This window comes from Furipterus horrens, unplaced genomic scaffold, assembly GCF_987537825.1.
Source record: "Furipterus horrens unplaced genomic scaffold, mFurHor1.1.pri manual_scaffold_1, whole genome shotgun sequence".
Classification (NCBI taxonomy): Eukaryota; Metazoa; Chordata; class Mammalia; order Chiroptera; family Furipteridae; genus Furipterus; species Furipterus horrens.
This window is the reverse complement of record NW_028327171.1, coordinates 3,652,473-3,665,233: the sequence shown is the minus strand read 5'-3', so window position 1 is coordinate 3,665,233 and position 12,761 is coordinate 3,652,473.

Sequence of the window (12,761 nt, the reverse complement as noted above, 5' to 3'; positions counted from 1 at the left end):
GCGTCACGGGAGAGCCAGGGTGAGTCTAGGAGAAGAGAAGGCGAGTCCTAGCTAAGTGTTTCCGCAGCTCCGGAGCCGCGTGGGGTTATTACCGCGCGTCCGCTTCAGTGCATGCTGCGTGCTTTTATGGGGGCCAGGAGATCGCCCAATCACTGGTCGCTGTGGGCCAGGAGAAAGCTGAGCTTTGACCTCAGAGAGGAATTTGGCCTTGGCTTCCAGCAGGCATTTAGGAAACAGCCGCACACTTTGGAGTACCTAAGTGGAGGGTGGAAGCCCGGAGAAAACCACAGGTCGGGGCTGGTCACACCGCGGGAGGCGGGTGGCCGCGGGGCGTGAGCACGCAGAGAGGGAGCTCTGGGGCGGTGAAGGGCACACGCGCGCCGAGGACTGCAATATTCATAGCCACGTGAGCCCTCTGAGAGCAGGAGCGACGGCGGAGGCGAGGCTGCGGGGAGGAGACACCGCGCTGGGAGCCCCAGGCGGGCAAAGGCCGGGGAGGAGGGCCGTGTCGCGCCAGGTAACACCTTCCTTTTTTGCAAACCAGGCTTCCGAGGTGCAGCCGATGGCCGAAAATGGAAGTCTTCCTAGCGCTCCCCGCTTTCTGTCCGCCCCCTTAATAGCTGCTACCCATCCGTTTCACGGTGGTGGAGCTTCTGACTCCGTTTGCCCCACGAGAGGAACCCCAGCCCCTCCCCAACACGTCCGTCCCCCTCCGGGCTGCTGGGCAGTCGGTCGGCGGGAGGATGAGTCCAGGGTGGGGTGGGCACCTCTGACCCAGTGGGGGGGCTGTGCTTGCCACTGCCCGCAGGCCCCCGTGGAGGGCGGGGGGCGGAGAACAGACGGATGGAGGGGGGCTGTGGGTGTTTACCTGCCTTAGGCTTTTGTCACCCAGTATTGTCCCGCCCACTCCCCAGTCTCTGCTGTGCAGGACACGGCTCATTGCTCATTGGCCGGCCACAGGGGTCTACCCACCTCTGGCCACACCTTGGCCTTCATTTTCTGATCATTTCCCTTCTGAAATGAAGGGGGACAGAACCCCATGTCAGAACAGGCACGTGGAGGGCATCCTACTTCTTTTGAAATGGAGCAATAACCTGGCAATTACTGGCATTTTTTTTTTTTTTCTTAACTGGAAATTTGAGTTATTTTGGTTGCTTCCCATTGGAAGCTTAGCTCTAGTTTCTAGAAATTGTACCTTTCTCTATTTTTATAAGTACAACTGATCTCAGAAATCATGAACACTGCAAAAAGTATTTTCCATAATCATTTCCTCAGTAAGCTATCGCTCTTTTCTTGAATTTGAATACTTTTGAACTGAAAGATTCATTGCATAGTGAACATGGTTTTTTAATAAGTCCCTTTTAATGGACAGTATGATGCAGCCTATGTGGTGGGTTTAACTAATGAAGGATTGGGAACGCTGTCGATAAATTTCCACCCCCTGAAGTGGAAACACCGTGCCTGCTGGATGTAGCTACTGAAACGCAAATTAAAAATTGCATGAAAATCTGGAGTGTTTGGAGTCACATATTGCTTTTCATTTTATTATTTTACCGCAAGGTCCCTGTTTTTCTGGGTCTTGTATGGGTGTGCCCATAACAGTGCTGCTGCACCCTTTAATTTAAAGCCTGGACGCAAGTCCTTTCCCCCAAATTAATATGGGAAACGGTCAAGGGCAAAGTGAAACGCAGGAGGACGTGTGTCTGTGTTTCCAAGATGGAAAGAGTAAGTTCATTTTGACACAATTTATAACCTTGCAACTTTACAGGATATATTGCAATTATGTATTAGATCAGGCCCTGGAGCCATTAACGAAGTCCTTTTAAAATGTAAGCAGTGAGGTATTGATTAAATCAGCCACGGGTGCGAGGTGACTCCCCAAACCCCCCGGGCTTCTCGTGCCGGGGGCCGGTCCTCCTCACCTCCCGTTGGGGCAAAGTCACCGCCTCATCGCTGTCTCCTCTGCAGCAGGAAACAATTATTTGGAATAAGCCCATGGACTGCTCTGGTTTTCCAGCAGATTATTTAAAAACAATATTTCCTTAAGATAACAATTTTGATAATGATGCAGGAAGGAAATATATTTGCAATTAAACGAACATGCTTGAGCACAACAAGCAATAAAAAGCTTAACACTGAGCCTTTGTGAATTAAACGCCGGAACAGCATTGGACAAAAGTCATGGTTCTGCTGACACATTTACTTCTCAGTAAATGAAGACTGTTTAGGTTTAATGCATTTGTGGTTAGCAATAGTTTAAAAGATCAATGTAAATTCGTTCTGAACTGGTAAATAAGGCTTTAATGAAACTTCTAACAGCATGCTTTCACACCTGGGATCTCTTTGTCATTCGGAGGGGACACAGCAGGATTCTCCTTGAGTTTGATGACAGGCACCTAACATTATGAAGTGTTTGACAGATTTTATTTGATGTTTATTTGATTTACGGGGTTGATATGGGGCTTCGACATCTCCCTATCAGCCTCTTGTTCAGGCTTAGTGTGCAGTGCTCACGGAGAGAGTTTCTTCTGCATGTGCTTATTAATAGAATATATGTACATACTATTAATGAAATGCATTTGAGGACGGGCGTCATTAAGCACTTCCACTCCACTAAATGAGGTAATGTATGAGAAAGCACTTTGCAAACTGTAAAGCCATATACAGATGTTAGTTATCATAATTATTGTTGTTACAGGAAACCCGGGTTTTATATATTATTATTCTGTTTTCCTTTAACACTTAATTCAAAGAGTAAATACAGACAACCAATTTCCTTAAAAACCTGCTGCAGCTTTTTAAACAGTTCTGAGCATTTCATTAAGGTTTTATTGTAAATCATGCATGTTGCTGTTAATGTAGGTTAGCCTTAAAAAATATCTCCAGACAAAATGTCATGACTTGTTACTCTAAACCCGGCCAACGCGAAACTTGGTTAAGAGGGTGCTGGAGAGTTTTCGCTTGGCCTGGGAACCGCTAAATGAAACACATCAGAGGTTGTTCTGTGAGATGTAAGGACGCCTCCTGTGACCTCCCAGCCGTCTCTGTTACCTGGCCTTTTCCGTCCTTGGTAGGGGATGAACTCCTGACGTTCTTTTGTCAGGAGGAGGCAAAGGGAGCTTTCCTTTCTCTCTTTGTTGCCCTTCTTTGGTTTGGTCTAGGAGAGACGTAGGGACTGGAAGACAATCACATGTTTATTCGTTAAGGTTAACGTGAAGTTATCAAGGTAAAAACAAAGGATCGTTGGGGTAGAACTTGAACCTCAGCTCAGCGACGTGAGGGGAAAGTTTGCGCGGGGGGTGGACGGGGAAGGAACTTACCCACGGAGTAGGCGGGTGCACTCCTTCTGCACCTACCCTCGGGCGATGCATTTAAAAGTCCAGTTCGTGATCACACTGGTTTTTTTAAGAAATATTTTTGGTTTAAGCACACAATTAACACTAGAGAATTTACCCCTGGTTTATTGGGTATTTAACCAAGTAAAGCAGAAATAAAACAAATATTGGCAATAAACGAAGGGCCTCATGACGCAGTTCTGGGGCTTGGGATGTCGCACAGGCCCTTGCTTGCTGGGCAGATAAGAAGGAAGCGTCACATGCTGAAAGGCAGGTGGGCAGAGGGCACTGCTTTCTGTCGGCAGACGACACCACGCAGGCGGTCAGCACACAGGGCTTGTTGGCAGGTCCTGGAGCGAGGGGTTTCCGTTGTGGGGAGTGAGGTAAACAAAGTCAAACAGGCTTGAACCGGAAGCAAGCAAAAATAACCCCGAGAGCCTGAACTCAGCGCCGCGGCCCGGGACCCCAAGGCAGTGCTTACTACGGCCACGTGGCCTTTCTCCGGGGCTGCACGCGTCTGCCCATCCTGACCCCGTAGGCCCACGGCGTCTGGTCACTGGCCTCTTCCTGCACCCAGGTGCGCCCCTGCGGCGGTGTGACTGAAAACGATGCTCTGGGAGGGGCCGAGCAGCACCCAGCTCGTCCCCTCCCCGTGGCTCGTGCTGTGCCGCCGGCGGCCATATCTGCCGTGGTAGCGGCCGTGACATCTTAGGGTACCTCGCAGGTATACACTCAGTGAAAGGTTTAGAATGGGCGCATGAATGAAAACCCCCCACTGCTCATTCAGTGCCGTGTCCATTTGAAAAACGGTCCACGTGAAAGTGGTAAAGGCAAGAAGTAAATCAAAGTCAAAATCACTCAAGGACCCTTGCTTGGCAGACGCTCCCTGGGCCACGCTCCCCTTTGACTGATAAAGGAATATCTACTTTTCGTTTCTTCAGCTGGTTGGCAGTCACGCAAGCGTCAGTGGACGTATTTGCGATGTAAAGAAGCGATGTTTTGGGATGGAGCGGGTGTCCTGGAGTTTGACAGAGGCGAAGGAAAAGCCCGAATCGCTGCTTTGCTCCTGTGTGCCTCTGTCACTGGACAGAAAGAAAGGTTGGAACGGTGGAAGGAGCTTGCTCTGCACGGCGCTGCACACGCCTGTTCTGTCCTCATTGGTGTGTGCGCGGGACGCCGGGAAAGCCACACGGTCGCTTTCAGGAGGCTCCTCCGGCCCCGGAACTCTAACGAGGGCTAAGGGCACCTTATTAACTTGCAGCTGCCTGCTGAGAAAACATGGCTTATCTAAAATCGGCTTCTTGCTAATGAGAGAATAGATTAAGGCGTAACACTGGCGAGCCATAGCATGGACTCTCTGTTTCTAAATATTTTCTCTGCGATCTCTCATTCCAGTTGATGGCATTAGAAGGTCAGACATGCCATCACTCAACCCTTTCCTTCCTGGAAAAGGCCAGCGGATTTTATTAAGATTAGAAAATTCCCCACCCCATTTGTTTCTCCCCTCCTGGTGTCTCAGCAATAGAGCCTTCGAGCCACCAGATGCTAAATAGGGGCCGCACTCCCCTCTTCCTGTAATAATCATGCATATGGCCGATTGGTATGTCTTCTCCGCCTCATGAATTTGCAGCGTGGCCCCAGCTAGGCTCCTTCTTGTCTTGGGGACCCTTGCCAAGGCTGATCCAAGGAGAAACAAATTGTGGAGGAGAAGGCTCACTTTATTTAGCCGGGTCTCGGACCCCTTTGGTGCCTGTAGCTTTTGGAGACAGCCCCCCTATCCTTGTCTTCTCTCCCGCTGTGGAGGCTGGAGTCTGAGGGCAGCGCCCCTTGAGGGCTGAACTGCTCCCTGCCTTCCACGGCTGCAGGACCCAGCTCGGCCAGTGTGGCGGTGGGTGGTCACGGGCCACAAGGGAAACTGAGCTCTGGTCTCTCCTCTAGGGTCCGGGTGAGTTCTAGTGAGCGACAGGAAGAGAAGACATGTGACACCCTTTTCTCACTGCACGGCGGGGCTGGGCACGGCCGCCTGCGATGTGTCTGAGGGGCTGTGAGACCCCCCGCCCTGCACACCCAGGAGAGCTCTTCAAGGTCCCTCCAGTGGCATCGCCGGCCCAGAGTCCTGCCTTCGGGAGGGAGGCGGTCGCCCCCAAAGCTGCTCTGCATTCCTGCTGGGATCAATGCACGGAGACCGCGCCTGCTGGTGAGTAACGAGGCCGCCGATCCGTCTCAGCGGACCGTCAGTGGGGACTAGGGCGGAGTGGGCACGTGGTCTGGGAAACATCGGCGCTGAAACCCCGCGTTTTGTTGGTCACGTGTGAGTCAGCAAAGCAGAAGCACTGTGGGAAGAGCAGGGGCCCAGGAGTCGAGGAGACTGAGGGGAGGGCCAGAGGCAGTCGGATGTGTGTGGGACCCCTGGGTCCGCAATGCCACACCCGAACTCCGTCTCGGTGGCCGCCTTGTATGTTCTTGGCCCCTCTGCCCCCTCACCCTCCCCTTCCTGCTTCTGGGTTCCACTGACGTCCTCAGCCCACTCCCGCTGTCCTCCCAGCCCTTCCCAGAGCCATGGCACGTTACGGGTGGGCGCAAAATATCTATTTTTTCAGAATGTGAATCACATGTCAATCTTTGTTACCTCCAAAGATTCGTGGTTGGCAATCATGTATGACTTTGATATCTCCCGTGGGCGAAGGGAAAACGCAGAAATTCGAAGACTCTGGGAGTTAAGGTAGCTCAGACACCATCTCTGGGAGAGAGTCCATGGGCCCCTCCCCCTCACATGGCTCTTTTGTTACTCCCTTCTGTGACTCCGTTTATTACCCTCCCAGCTTTTCTTCACGCACCAATAGCTATTAGAAATGGAAACAGAAAATAAGCCAGAGCACAGAGGAACGCTGCCCTTGAGCGAGGCCAGGCGCATCGTAAGCCTTGACTCGGAGAAGAATGTTCTTCTGTTTCCTGCAGCCAGTCTGCTGCGTCCCATGTCCATGGCTTAACCAACAAAGAACATTTTCTTTACAAGAGAAGTGTTTAAGATGCTTTTCTGAGACTGACAAGATTTACCTCAATATTTTGCTCTGTTTCAGTTGGATTTCAGTAGACTATTGATAGAACATTGTAAAATCCTTGTAGGAGCCCGTCAAGGTTTGAATTCAGAATCAGACATGGCTAGGAAACTGGTCTCCTTGATAATCCTTGCTCTTTGGTGGTTTGGCACATTTTTTTTCCTTGGTCTTACTCAGCCAAACCAAGTCTCCGGGCTACACTTCTGCCACCCCAGGGGGTGGGTCTGCTCACACAAGAGCTCTGTGTGACACGGGTCTTTCAGCATTGTCACCTCCGCTGTGGACAGGAGGCGTGCCGCTGAGTTTTGCAGCAGGGTTCATTGCAGAAGTGGCACCGGCCCATTACCCAGGAGCACCTGGGGGGGCCACTTCGAGGGCCGGGGGGCCAGTGGGCTCGGCAGCCTTCGTCCAGCGGGTCTGGGCAAACAGGACAAAAGCCAAACCGGATGGTCTGAGGACTTAGGTGGGGCCACTGGATTCTGTTTTGTTCCGTAGATTTGCCAATTGTGGGCCTAAGAGCATTGGATATGAGTTGAATCGTCACACGTGAACCATTCTCACTTAGAAAACTAAAACTGCAAGGCGGAGTCTGGTGAACTTGTGGGTGGAAGTTTCTCTCGCGCTCTTCCTTGTCCGCCCTTGCTCTCTGTGTTCATTCTTTTTATGACCTGAACGACAATTGGAAATATTGTTTCCATCTTGTGCCGGGATTCCAAGAAGACACAATTCAGGAAGCCCCTCCTGGGCCACAGCTAATTGGCTTTTTGACAGAAGGCCGGCCATGTCCCTCCCTGCCTTTCCTCCTTCGAGACCCCGCTCTGTGGGAGTCTTAGGGAGCACAGCACTGACCCCTTGTTTCCATGGCTGAGCGCCGCGGTTAACAAGACGCTGTTTTCCATCTAATGAGCGTGCCCTGCAGGCGCAGGAAAGGAGGCGGTCCCACTGTTTTCAGAAACCAGGCGACCGATAAATTTCGCAGGATGGTGTTGACGCTAATTGGGTTTGCATCGGGCGAGACCTTCTCGTTCCTGGCTCATTTGTCTTCTGGGGCATTTGAATCGCCCAGGTTCTGGGTCAGCCAGCCACTCAAGCGTGTGATTCCGGGCTTAACCATATGTCCCGGTCGCTGTCGACACAATCACACTTCAGTTTATTGCTCAATAAAATAATAACAACAACAGTCCGTTCAGACATGTAACCAAGCCGCCTTCTCCAGGGGCAGAATAAAGCTTTCTAGATTAAAGAAGTGGGTACTTTCACTTCTCTTTTTTTCTAAAGAAATAAGATGCTTTCGGTATTAACAAGGAGCCTTTCCAGAGGTGTAGCTGATAACACCTGGTGAGAATTCTAAGCCCTGGTTTTAGGATGGAAGACAAAGTAGAAAAGACACGTGGGCTCTTACTGTTTCTATCATGGAGATGCACACACACAAATCCAAATGGTTTTATCTTATAAAATAAGATCATGTTTATATTATTTCTTATTATTCTTACTCCATAATGCTTACGTTATTATAAATCTGCGCTTTGCACATCTGCTCACTGAGAACAGCCTTGTCCTGTGGCTGAGCAGCCAGTATCTGGGGATGACAAGCTTCTGGCTTGTGTCTGGCGTCGGTGCTGACTTCTGCAAGCTCAACTGTCCTTACGGTGTTTTCACGTTGCCGGCGTGTGAGCGGAGGCATACGTGAAGCTGGGGGGTAAATCTGAAATGCACCCTCACGCCTGCTAATGGGTTACTAGGCTAATTGCTATCTGGGGTGAAGGGCCATTTAGAAAACATTTCAAATCTGTTTAGAACTGATGCTGATGTAATTTATAATAAAAATGAATTATTAGAAAGTCGACCTGCCCTTGGATCTTAGCATCACATCTTATTTCTCTAAATGTCTCCAAGTGCTTGACCTCAAGTCTCTGCATTTATCTCAGCGTAGACGAATTACAAATAATCCCTGGACCACGCTGGTCACAGTTCACATTTCAGTAGCTTCCTCCCAGCCTGCTCAGGCGCAGAGACAGCTGTACTCCAGGCTGACGGTAAAGGAGATACCATTACACACACACACAAACACACACACACACACACACACACATACACACACATGAGTAAAAAGCAATTTGTTCTAAATTAATAAAAGTATTAAATTATCAACTTAAAGGATTTTTAAAGGAATTTCTTTTAATAACTCACTATTTTGGAATACAGGTAAAATACTTTTAAATTGACTCGATTCTTTCTCCATCCTGAATCTAACACCTTTTTGAATCCTGTCAATGACCAGCGTGCAGACGATTGGAACATTTGCAAATGGGCTGTTTTCTGTAAACTTGCTTTAACATTTAATACAAAGAAATCATCAGATTCCTTCCAAAGCTCCGAAGAAAACCATGTGTTGCTTTATGCCTTTTCATTACTAAACAGTCTTCTTAAGGATACATGTGATCCTATGTTGTTCCTTACCCTCAAGTTGGGTCTTTGTGCAGCAGCTGGCGGAGCTCAGGAGAGGCGATGGCCTGTCCCCACATGGAGAGAAAGGCAGTGATTTGACTCTGTTTTTACCGAGGGACCAAACCAATCAGAATTTGAAAAGTGTGTTACCCAAATGTTTAGAGATAGGGTCAAGTGGACTTTGATCTATTTTAAATACTTGTGTACTCAGACATCCACCCATATGTGTAGAGATGTCCCAATGACAGTCTGGTCCTGAGTCCATATATTGATAAAGATGTAGGTTAGCTGTTGTGACCTGAACCAGAGAGAATTGTGAAAGTCTGAGCTGGAATGACACCTCTCTCAGTGAGCTCAGTAGAGCCCAGACCCCTCCTGCCTTGTTTCTCCATCCTCCTAGCACGTCGGTGGCATCTGGGTGGTCCCAGGTGGTTCACGGTCTAGGTACGTTGTAACCAACAAGCAGGGGAGCGCGGCAGAGCAAGGGGGCACCCGCAGGTGGTGTCCCTCCCTTCCTCTCTCGTCCTATTGGACAGCCTGTGCCAAGGTAAGCACAGAAGTCAGAGAGTCGGGTAGTCAGGAAGTTTTACAGCAATACGACATTGCCGTGTGGTCCAGATGAGTGATCGATTTCCTTATCATGGTTGTTTAAGTGAATCTATTGGGGTAACGCTGGTTAACAGAATTACGTAGGTTTTAACTGTACATCTCTGTAACACATCACCTGTATCTTGTATTGTGTGTCCCTCACCCCGCGTCACGTCTCCTGTGTCACCAGTTAGTCCCTCCCACCTCCCCTTTCCTGCTGGTCGTCACCATACTGTCGTCTGTGTCTATGAGTTTTTTTTTTGCTCATTCCTTCACCGATTTCATTCAGCTCCCCGACAGACCTCCCCTCTGAGAGCTGTCGCTCGGTTGTCTGTAGCGATGGGTCTGCCTCTGCTTTGCTTGTTGGTTCGTCTGTTCATTAGCGTCAGCACAGACGTGAGCTCGTGCGGTGTTGTCTCTCTCTGACTGGGTTTTTTACTTAACATAATGCCCCGTCAGGCCATCATGCTGTTGCAAAGGGTGAGATTTCCTTCCACTGTGTAAATGGACCACAGCTTTTTATTCGTTCCTCTGCTGGTGGGCATTGGGCTGCTTCCTTATCTGGGCTGTTGTAAATTGGGCTGCAGTGAACATAGGGGTGCTTATGTTCTTTTAAATCAGTGTTTTGGGGTTCTCTTTGGCTATATTCTCCGAAGTGGATCACTGGGTCAAAGGGCAGTTCCATGTTTAATTTTTGGATGAAACTTCATACTGTGTTCCATAGCATTCCCACCCACAGTGCAGGAGGGATCCCTTTTCCCCACATCCTCGCCAACACTTGTTATTTGTTGACTTTCGTGGAGTGATATTTCATTGTGGTTTTAATGTGCATTTCCCTTATGATTAGTGGTGACGAGCATTTTCCATGTGTCTGTTGGCCGGCTGTGTGTCCTCGCTGGAGATGTGTCTATACAGGCTCTTTGCCCATTTTTTTAATTGGACTTTTCTTTTTTTTTTTTTGTTTGTTTTATTGTTTTTGGTGTTGAGTTTTACAAGTTCTTTATGAATTTTGGATATTAACCTCTTATCAGATGTATCATTGGCCAGCATGTTCTCCCAGTCGGTGGGTTGTCTTTCCATTTCCTTAAGGCTTTCCTTTGCTGTGTCCGTCTTTTTAGTTTGATGCAGCCCCATGTGTTTATTTCTGTTTTGTTTCCCTTGCCTGAGGAGACACATCAGAGGAAAATTTTGCTGTGAGAGATGTCAGATTTCACTGCCTATGTTTTCTTCTAGGATTTTTATGGTTTTGATGTTTACATGTAGGCCTTTAATCCATTTGCGTTTATTCTTGTGTGTGTTGTAAGGATGGGGTCTAGGTTCACTTTTTGCGTGTGTCTGTCTGACTTTCCCACCCTTTTTAAATAAACTGTCTTTACCCATTGTATGGTTTTGCCTCCTTTGTCAAATATTAATTGACCATGAAGACATGGGTTTATTTCTGGGCTCTCTATTCTTTTAGATTGATCTACGTGTCTATTTTTATGCCAGTACCACGCTGCTTTGATTACAATGGCCTTGTAGTATAGCTTGAGATCAGGCAGTGTGATAGCTCCAACTTTGTTCTTTTTTTCTCCACATGGCTGTGGCTGTCTGAGGTCTTTTGTGGTTCCACAGACATTTTTGGATTATTTGTTCTAGTTCTGTGAAATACACCATTAATATCTTGATAGGAATTGCATTGAATCTATAGATCATTTTGGGTAGTATGGACATTTTAATAACATTAATTCTTCCTAGCCGTGAACACAGTATATACTTCCACTTCCTTGTATCTTCCTTATTTTCTTTCTTCAGTATCTTATGGATTTCTAAGTACAGGTCTTTTATCTCCTCGGTTAAATGTATTCCTAGGTACCTTATTTTTGTTGTTGCAGTTGTAAATGGGACAGTTTTCTTAGTTTCTCTTGCTGCTAGTTCATTATTGGTGTATAAAAATGCAACTGGTTTCTGGATATTTATTTTGTATCCTGCTACTTTGCTGAATAGTAGTTTGTGTGTGTGTGTGTGTGTGTGTGTGTGTAGTCTTTAGACTTCTCTATATAAAGCATCATGTCTTCTGCAAATAATCACAGTTTTACCTTTTCCTTTCCAGTTTGGATGCCTTTTATTTCTTCTTCTTGTCCGATTGCTGTGGCTAGGACTTCCAGTGCTTTATGGAATGAGAGTGGTGAAAGCAGACATCCCTGTCTTGTTCCTGATCTTAAGAGAAATGCTTTTAGTTTTTGCCTGTTGAATATGTTGCTGGCTATGGGTTCGCCATTCATTTTTATTATATTTTACAAAAGCCTCAGTTCTCAACAGATTTGAATTTTTCATGAACAGGTCCTTCACCCCAGATGGCGTGGTCTAGTAACCAATTTGCAGATATAAAGGCCCATTGGCAAACTAGCTACCTACCTGCAAAGGAGAAAACTGTGGTGGGGAAACAGCCCATAGACTCTGCCCCCCCCCCCATGCCCGACTAAGTATCGTATTTCTGTGGGGGAGAGGCTGGGGGCTGGGGGCCGCTGGCAGCGGCACACAGGCACCTCCCCAAGTCCCATGCCTTAGCTGGCTTTGGGTCCCCAAAATAAAGTTTCCATCATTCATGGTATCATCCTTCGCTGAGATGTGAGGCATCAATGCGCAATATGGACCTGCCTGGAACCCCTCACACCATCCTTTGCCCCCCGTCAGTGTTGGCTTACCGCACGCAGACAACACCCACCTGTGTGATCTAAATGTCTAAGGGAGGTAGGTGTACTCAAGATCTAAAGTACGAGAGTTTTTTTTTTTTTTATGCAAAGAAACTTCTGTCATTACTTACTTGTTTAGAATGCCAAACTCTGGAGGGAGCAGATAGGGAGAAAAATATACAACGTGAAGGAAAATCTTTGTCCTAGCATTCACTGAACTGCCATTTCCATTCTTCATATTTTCATTTTTCCCCCACTAAAAACAATTTTTTTTGTTTGTTTTTCCATTACAGTTGTCTCACTTTTTTTCCCTCTTGCTTCCCTGCACCCTGCCCCTCCCTTCCCCCACATTCAGTCCCCACTCAGTTGCCCATGTCCGTGGGTCATTCATACATGTTCTTTGACTAGACCCTCCCCCTTCTTACCCTCTTCTCTCCCTCCCACCTCCCCCCTTGTTACTGTTAGTCTACTTCTTGTTTACATAGCTCTGGTTCAATTTCGCTCATTTGTTTGTGTTGTTCATTAGTTTCCTGTAACAGGTGATAGCATAACGTAATTTTCTTTTGTTGCCTGGCTTATTTCTCTAAGCATGATTCTCTCTAGTTCCATCCATGTTGTTGCAAATGGTAGAAGTTCCTTCTTTCTTTAAAGTACGA